Source organism: Orbicella faveolata, unplaced genomic scaffold, assembly GCF_042242905.1.
Source record: "Orbicella faveolata isolate gen_17 unplaced genomic scaffold, um_ofav_v1 contig_48, whole genome shotgun sequence".
Classification (NCBI taxonomy): Eukaryota; Metazoa; Cnidaria; class Anthozoa; order Scleractinia; family Merulinidae; genus Orbicella; species Orbicella faveolata.
This window is the reverse complement of record NW_028301578.1, coordinates 2728051-2737522: the sequence shown is the minus strand read 5'-3', so window position 1 is coordinate 2737522 and position 9472 is coordinate 2728051. Positions and strand designations below refer to the sequence as shown.

Below are 9472 nucleotides of genomic sequence, written 5' to 3'. Positions count from 1 at the left end.
GAGGTCTATTGTTTAAGGCTGAATTTTTTATTATATCGAAATTGGTCTATTGTGGCCATTTTACCAGTTTCCGTCCCTCTGTCAACCCTGAGGTTTCTCGGAAGCATCTCTGTCTCGAATAGGTACCGAAGATACCTCTTGCCTACAACTAAAGGATTTGAGTTCGAGTGGCACACAAACAAGAAAAGAATTTTGCGAGAAAACGTGTCTGTACAGCCTTATACAATAAGAGGAAAGGTGGCATTTTGATAACCACACAGTTTATCATGCCCATCTAAGGGACCGGTCATTATTGATCACCTGGGGTGGGGGGGAGGGGGGGCGGAGGATTTTGGAGGGGATCACATGGTTTTCTGAGGAACGGAAGTGGGGATCAGGCGTAATTGACAGGCACAAAGGGGGGGGGGGGGGTGGGGGGACCAGAATAAAAAAATGGAATTTCTGGTGGCGGTGGGATCTCCATGAATATTTAACATATAAAACCATGTCAAATGATCGCCTCCTTTTTACGAAAATATGCTATTTAATTATATAATAAAGTAATCAATTGTTGTGCATGTAGTATCAGTGACAATGGATTGAAACTGTTCAATTTTTAATATTTCAAATATCAAAGTTCCATGTTTCAAATTCTGTTATAGAGAATCGAATAGAGTCAATGGAAAAGAGTCAATAGAAAAGTTCATTGAACGCGGCCGAACGACGTGGAATTATTAAAAACAACAACAGCAACAAGAAAAAATATGCATATATCATAAAATGTGTTTTTTGTGTGTGACGGTAACGGAACGGAAATGTCTGAGCACAATAAGTCTCTGCTTGCCTGTCGTGTGTTTCCGACCATCAAAGGCATTTTAAATGTTATTGACGAAGTAGCAAACAGTGATGGCTCAGTTGACACTGGAGATTCCAGAGCTGAATCTATTTTGAAAGTAAGCAATGCTTGCAAACAGGGCCTTGAAATAATCAGCGATCTGTGCTTGCCACCCGTGAAGCCAAGATGGGCAGATCTGACAGATGCCGGACCTGGTGATGGCGTTTCTAATTATGAAGTTCGCTTTCGCGATACTGAGCTGGCTCGCATTCACAACTCGGATTACCGAGTACGATGCTACTGCTCGAGAGGTGACAGCGGGCAAGGCGAGGCCGAACGAACAAACTCGGCCATTTCAGACGCTCTTGTTGACGGTGCAACGCTGGAATGGGAGAAGTACCGTCGATTCGAAGATCTCTCTGAAGACGAAATCAAGGCCATGTCTCTCCATTCCTACGAAAGGAACGAAAAAGAGTGCATGGAAAAAAAACGCTTGGCATTTTTGCAAGCAGGTCGCCGAAAGGATAGACGACGCCCCTGTCCTGAAGAATTACATCAGTAGTAGGCTGAGTGAGTCTTCCGAAGAGTTGTTCTTTTTTAATGCTTCTGAGTTTAATGCGTACCGAAATGCTTCAGAAAACAGTAAGGCCGAAATACCTGGTGCGGCCCATTTTAGAAAGATAGAGAACTTTATTGAGGACCACTATGTCCGAGGAGAGCTCTTTTTTGAATTTGTCGGGATGCCTGTAATAGCCAAAGAGATGCAAGCTCCACACTCTGTTCCTGGTGTACCAACAACAGATGGGTGGGACCAGTAACAGAGAGAATCCCCCAGCCTGTGCCAGACAAAGAAAATCCAGGACATTTTATGGATGTGTACGAAACGCCAACAACAGATCGTACTCCAGACGATTATCAACAGAGGAAATATCTGAAGGACTTGTACGAACAAAACGCTATCTCTGCGGACAATCCAAACACCGTCGCTGCTTTCTGTACTACCTACAATGTCGAGGAAAAGCATGTCATTGAATACCTTGGTCACCTAAATGATATAAACATCAGGAAGGATATTGGAACGAGGGAGGCTAACGAGAAAAAAAGATTAGAAGAGGAGCTAACATACAAGGATTCCAAGTGGGGCACACGCATTGAGAATGGAAAAGTTGAGAAGCTGAAGGTGAGACAGCTTGACCTTTACCTTAAAGAACATGGCATGACCACTGTTGGTCTAAAGCTGGACAAGATAAAGGTAATTCGCTGTCATTACTTTACACAAAAAAGTACAAGCAATGGAAATGAGTTGTCCAGCAGTGAAGAAGAGAGTGAAGAATCAGAGGCGGAGTCTGATGACGAGTCAGATGACGAAGAGAATACCGAACAAGATCTTGTCATTGCTGACCTCGATGAACAGTAAACTGTTCGTATACCAGATCTAACTTTTGTACCAAATGAGCAAATAGCTGAAGTCACGGTACAAGCACACACTGAATGAAAAGCCAAAAAAGCAAAAAGAAAACAAGAAAACAAGAAAAAGTGGGAAAAAAAAACAAAGGCTAATCTAACACTACAGATCAACAGAATAGTCGTCTCATTTCACTCATTTTTGCCCTTCCAGATGGCCGAATTACTGCTGAATATGACATGCTCATAGGTACTTGGTGGACTCTTATTAAATTTGCACTCTATTAAAAAAGTAACTTTGCACTGTTCAAACATTTGAGATTGTTATATTTCTGCATGTCAGCTGACAACAGATAATGGGATCCAGACTAGAAAAAGACACGAATCAAGAGACACTTTTGAGACTGCGGGATAAGGGTCTCATTATACTGTAAGTACATCATAAATTGAAATTCTACCTGAATGTTAAAAAACACTGGATATACACCTCAAAAGTTGAATATGGATGCGAAGACATGCGGGGGGGGGGGATCACAACAGCTGTCAACAGTGTTGAGGGGAGATCACTTCGGTGATATAACATTTAAAGGGGGGATCGGCTAAATTTCGCCGTGTTCAGCCCAAAATACGCCCCCCCCCCCCCCCCCCCCCCCCCAGGCGATAAATAATGACCGGCCCTTAAGGAAACTACCCATAAAGGCCCTTCAGATGTAAAATGACCCTTGGGATTTTTTTTCGTCCTTCGCTTCTTGTCTCGAGTCCTTCAGGATCCAATTCAGCAATCATGTTGTAAACAAGTTGACGCGGTACCTGAACATTGTGCTCTATTCTAAGCTTCTGATTCATTGCTCTGTAACCTAGTAATCGTCCCGGTCGCTCTAATTCTTTCTGCACCGCATCTGACACTACTACAAGTGGAGTGTTGTAATATATGTAATGAATACCAAAGTGACGAAGACGAATGTCGAGGGTGGCAAGACTCCAATTATATTGGGGAAAATCTCGCTGCATAAAATCAAGAACCTCTGATCTCTTTAGATTTTGACTAATTTATGTTTTTAAGCCTTGTTCCAACTGATCGTCCTAGTTTCATTCACTCTTTGAGGCCATGATCAGCGCAATCCGGAATTAAAACGGAAGTGAAATTATAAAAATGACGAAATGAGGATTCAGTATACATTGTAAATTGAATTTGAAATGAAATCGATAATGATAATCAAATTCGGCATTGGTATTCAGTTATCGCCGCAAAAAATCAAGTGATAATGCTGTGCCACCATACACCATCATACCGAGTAACCAATAAACAAACATGTATCGACTAATGATCAACATAAAATAAATTCAAATAAGTAAATAAATGAATAGAAAAGTAGTGATGAAAATATGTGTAAATTAAGAAAAATAAAATCGGCAACTCTTAACAGAACATTGCCAACTGTGTAAAGCTGATAATTAGCGCAGCCATAAGTTGGCTATTAGCCGGACAAAATAAAGGAAGAGTGGTGAAATTGTTAATAAAGGAATTTCTGATCAAAAATGTCTTTGATTGAATGTATAAGCTATGAATATCGCTTCTTCTCGCCCCACGAAAAGACAAATATCAGAACACTAAAGGCTGCCGTTCTCACTGGCCCTCACTGTTTCCTGATAAAAGTAAATAACTTTTTTTATCCTGTGAATATTTGAATTTTTTTGGCCAATCGATCAAAAACGTTCAGCCACCAGATCGGCATCGGCAAATATCCACAAAAGAAATGCGAAAAAAAAAAAAAACAACAATAAAATAAAATAAAACAAAACAAAAACGCCTGTGCAAATATTTGAGGGAAAATAGACGCTTTTCAGTCCCCCTCCCAACGTCATCATCTTATCTTTATCACCTCCGGATCCGCTAATGGACGTCTATTCATCAGAATAGACTTACAAAGTTCAACGCGGTTATTGATTGCGTAACTGCCTTAAATACACTTTACAAGATGTAAAAGAATCAAAATGCAAAACAGAAGTCAGCCACCGTCTGGCCGTTGTACGCTTTTGGAATGTACATGCAATACTGCCCAGTTCTTACATGATCTGGTCACCTATCAGATTCTATTGGTGGGTGACAACACGAGCATTACAACAACATCTTTTGTTTTACACACAAAATTCCGGGACGAAAAACAACTTGGCGGTACATGTAAATCATACTCTATTCCCAACCAGTGGGAGCAGTAGCAACGAATCCTCTGGCGTCAACTCAGCTACTGTTGAAAAAAGTTCTTGGTTCATAAAGGACCCGTTGGGCTGCATCAGCGGGCAAGTAAAACGCTTATCTCCACCCCATCTCCTCCCCCACACATACATGTATTTAGCTTTCGTTAGAGCTCTAACAAACGTTGACGAAGGGCTAACGCACAAAACGTCAGCTTCACATACTCCCTATGGGGGTGAATGCACCATTATCAACTTCAACGGAAATCGGCAAACAGCAAAGTGTTCAGTTATGGAGAACTTTCAAACATATTCGTCAAGCAAACGGTCCATGAACACTATACCAATAATTTTACTACTAGAAATTCAAAGATTCGACCCAGGAAACTTGTTTACCTAACGTGAAATGACGGGACTAGCACTTCTAAGCGATGACAACCAAGGTAAACGGCATGACACGCGTACGTGTGTGATTCCCCGTTGACATGATGATCGCATGTTAATAGTCTTTTAACCGATGGGAATTTTTCCTTTCTGAAGGAATGGGGAATTCAGTCCACGAACCTCCAATACTTCTCTCTCCCACCCTCCCATGGCCACTGCTTGTGTTCTCGCTCGTTTAAATCTCCAGCAGCTAGTATTTCGCACGCTGTCTCAAAGAGCTTTTGCGAAAAAAAAAAAAAAAAAGATGGTCTGTAGAAAGATTATACGTCCTCGAGGCGTTTCCTGGTTTCGACTTTACGGAGGTTTGTTAAGATTGCACAGTATTTGGTGATGATAAACATTTCACAGTTCATACAACACTTTCAGATTAATCACAACTCCTTCATGTAAAAGGAACAGTGCATTTTGTACCAACATTCTACCGTATTTAATAGAGGGAAATGGCTAAGACACCCGCTAAACATTAAAGAAGCAAACAAACAGGCTTAGATTTATGTTAGAAGATCCTCAACCGTGCACATCTTTTGTTTCATGCTCATTGACTACGTATGAGCTACATAATCGCAATACTTCCGTTGGTTTATTGTATGAGCACTCATAAACGCCATTTGTATTTTTTCAGGTCTTGTACAAGACGCCCCCCCCCCCCGCCCCGCCCCCAAAAAGAAAAAAGCCAACAAACACATACAACAAAGGACTTTGCCACGTTTCACAACCATCCCCTTCTATTAACTTTGCTCCCACATTACACGTCTTTTAACGTGTCTGCAGGTCTGCAGCATGCAGACTGCAGTCTGTTTTTTATCAGTGGTCTGAAGTCTACCGTGTAGTCTGTCATTCACTCTAAGTCTGCATGTTATCCACGAACTGCAGTCTTAAGTCTGTAATCCACAGTCAGAGTTCTACGCTGAACGAACACCGAGAAGACAGGGGGAGTTTTTGCACCGAACCGAGGCCACCTATAGTACACTTCAACCCTTTTACGTGACGTTGTTTAAAAAAGAAAGAAACAACAATTAGCTTCTAGTTCGTCGACGCGATGTGTGTATCAGAGGTCGTGTATTCCAGTTGTTTCTGGAGAATGTTATAAGAACAGAAAGAGGCGCAAAAATCGTTTGCTTGCTTCTCTAAGGGAAGTGAGTTTTTTTGGTTAAATTGTAATTTTATATTGTAATTAACGTGAAAAGTAAAAATGGAAACATCCATGGCTTACGTCGATGAATGTTGATTATTCTCTAGTTTCTCAAACGTCACCTGAAACAGTTGACAACGAAGTTCATTCAGGTAGTTCGGGTCCTTTCAATATGTCTAATTCTTTACCAGCTAAACGTGGTTTCAAAATGGCCTGTTGACGAACTTAAAGTTCTTCTTGTTCAGAAACTTGACGAATCCATAAAAAGTTCCGAACTCCATATACCAGGCTACGAATTTATCCGTCATGATTTACATAAAGTCCTCTAATTCTTTCATAGTGAGCTCTGATCTAAACGTAATTAATCTTGAAAATTTAACCATAAAAATTCGTAAACCGAACTCCAAGCCTTTTCTTGTAACGACGTGATACAGACCTCCCTGTTCTGCAACCGATCTATTTTCGAGTTGTGAGTCATTTATAGGTAACTTAGATTCTCTCGACCTAGAGTACTATTTATTAGGTGACTTAAACTGTAATTTGGCCTCTCCTACACCTGATGCAAACACTCATCGTTTACTTGAGATTTCGGATTTATATGGGCTTAAACAACTAATTAATGAACCAACGCGTGTTACAGAATCCTCATCTACATTAATTGACCTGATCTATACAAATTATATAGACAGGGTAGGCTGTTCCGGAGTGTCCCATATTGCCATCAGTGATCATAGGCTCGTCTATGTTTATCGGAAACTACCTTCTGATTTACCATCTAAGGAACACTCTTCCATCTCTTAGAGAAATTTTCGAAATTTTCGAAATTTTGATCGTGGTATGGTCAAACTGGAAAACAAACTTTTTGCGCATTGTTAATTCACATGCTCCTCTTCGAACTAGACGTATTAAATTGAACAAAACACCCTGGATTAATTCAGCCTCGAAGAAAGGCATGCGTTGTCGCGATGCTGCTAAAAGGATAGCGGTAAGAACAAAGAATCCTCAAGACTGGGCCAATTACAGAAAGCTCCAAAATCGAATCAACAATGAAGTGAAAACCACTAAGGCATCCTATTATCACAATAGTTTTATTCAATCCGAAGGGAATGCTCGAAGGACTTGGAGAACTATAAATAACCTGATGTCTCGTCGTCAGAACAACCAGATAGTAAAGGAAGTGAAAGTAAATGACATCTCTATATGTGACTCTAACGAGATATCCAACGCCTTTAACGAACATTTTTCAACTATTGGGCCCAGACTAGCCCGTGAAATACCTTTAACTTCGGACGAGGAGTCGGTTTATTTATACTTTGTTCCTGAAAACTACAACAAATTCTGTTTTTGTCCAACTACTACCAGTGTTGTCTTTACTCATCTAAATAAGTTAGCAAAAACTAAAGCTACAGGGCTAGATAATATCTCTGCTAGGTTGATTCGTGAGTGTGCTGATATCATCTCAGGCCCGTTATGCGATCTGTTTAATAAATCCCTGATGTCTGGCATATTTCCTGACGTCTGGAAATGTGCCAGATTGACTCCGTTGTTTAAACAGGGCGAGTCATTTGATCTAAACAAGTATATACCGACCTATCTCAGTGATTTCCGTAGTCGCCAAAGTGTTCGAGAGGATTGTGTACGATCAGTTATACAACTTCTTATATAGTGAAGAAATCATCTCTAAACAACAATCTGGCTTCAGGTCTTTACACTCAACTGTTACTGCTCTTCTTGAAGCCACTGACAGCTGGGCGTTTAATATCGATCGTGGTTACGTCAATGGTGTTGTGTTCCTCGACTTAAAAAAGGCATTCGACATTGTTGATCATGAGATATTACTAACTAAAATGAATCGGTATGGCATTCAAGGGAAAACTCTTGATTGGTTCAAATCGTATTTGACGAATCGCACACAACGGTGCTCAGTTAACGGTTATCTCTCTGACTTCACTACTCTTAAATGTGGTGTGCCACAGGGAACGATTCTTGGTCCTCTTTTATTTCTAATTTATATTAACGATTTGCCTAACTGTTTATCGTTCAGCGTACCTAGAATGTATACTGATGACACCCACATTACTTATGCTGGTTCTGATTTACATTTGATTCAGTCTAATCTATCTCACGACCTTGAAAAGCTAAGCAAATGGCTATTGTCTAACAAACTTACCTTGAACGCTACAAAAACTGAATCTATGCTGATCGGCTCCAGGCAAAGATTAAGTACTCTATCTGATACACTCGAACTTTCCATTAATAATGTTCCCATTGAACAAGCTTTTTCTGTCAAATCCCTTGGAATACATATCGATGAATATTTAACGTGGCATTCTCACATTGATAAACTGTGTAAAAAGATCGCTTCCAAGGCTGTTGGAGCCATAAAGCGAGTTAAGCCATTTGTGCCTCAATTCACCCTACTCAATACTTACAACTCACTAGTTCAATCTCACTTTGATTACTGCAGCCTTGTCTGGGGTGATTGTGGCAAAACATTATCTAAAAAGCTACAAAAACTACAGAACCGTGCTGCCCGTGTTATAAATTCATCAGACTATGACGTGGATGTCGATTCCTTATTTCACAAACTCAGCTGGAAAGACTTGAAATCTTAACGTCAAATTCAGAACGCCTTAATGGTTTTCAAGTCTTTAAACGGTCTTGTTCCGGGATATCTTACGTCTAAATTTATAAAGGGAAACGAATCAAGCTATTCTCTGAGGGACTCGGTAAACAAACTTGTTGTCCCCTTTCCAAGAACTAACTACATGAAAAATAGTTTTAGTTACAGCGTTGCTACCCTTTGGAACAGCTTGCCCTGTAACATTAGAGTGTCTGGTTCATTAAACAAATTTAAACGCCTTCTCTACCATAATTTTTAAACACGGCATTCACGGAAACCAGGATTTTTCTCAAGTGGCATATTAATGTAAGTTAATATAATGTTAGGATTTGGATTTTTAGTCATTATTATGTAATTTTTTCTACCTGATGTTTTTACCGTGTATAAATAATGATTAAAGATTAAATATTAAAGATGACTAACAATGCCGCCTACCCTCCACAATTTCACTGTAGCCTGCTTGTAAAAGGGTGCTCTTCTGACTGAGTTCTGGGAAACAAACATTTTCCGTCAAAGCTTTGCCGAAACTCGCATAGACAAAGTAAAAGAAGTTGTTGTTCTAGTGCTGCAATTCAGTACGTAAATAATTTTGTTTCACATGTCTGGGATAGCGATAAACCGCATGACCAGTGTGGAGTATCACAGCAGTTTGTCGTTAACATTCAGTGGTCTCGTGGTACGTTCTCGCGAGTAGCATACGCAAACTGTATGTCTACTGTGTTTTACATTGAGCAAAATTATTCCGTTCGGTTTGATCAGGCTTTTGTTTTTGCTTTGAAATCATTTGCTATTTCCTGATTGGCTATTTCTGCTGTAACAGCCGTAAAGTACATTGTGCATTCGTTTAGAACACTGTCCT

The 9472-nt window shown here is 40.1% G+C and overlaps 1 pseudogene; it reads left to right on the top strand.

Moving 5' to 3' along the window:
* The first annotated feature begins 767 nt into the window (after positions 1 to 767).
* Positions 768 to 2368, top strand: LOC149095959 (uncharacterized; annotated as a pseudogene).
* The last annotated feature ends 7104 nt before the right edge of the window (positions 2369 to 9472 follow it).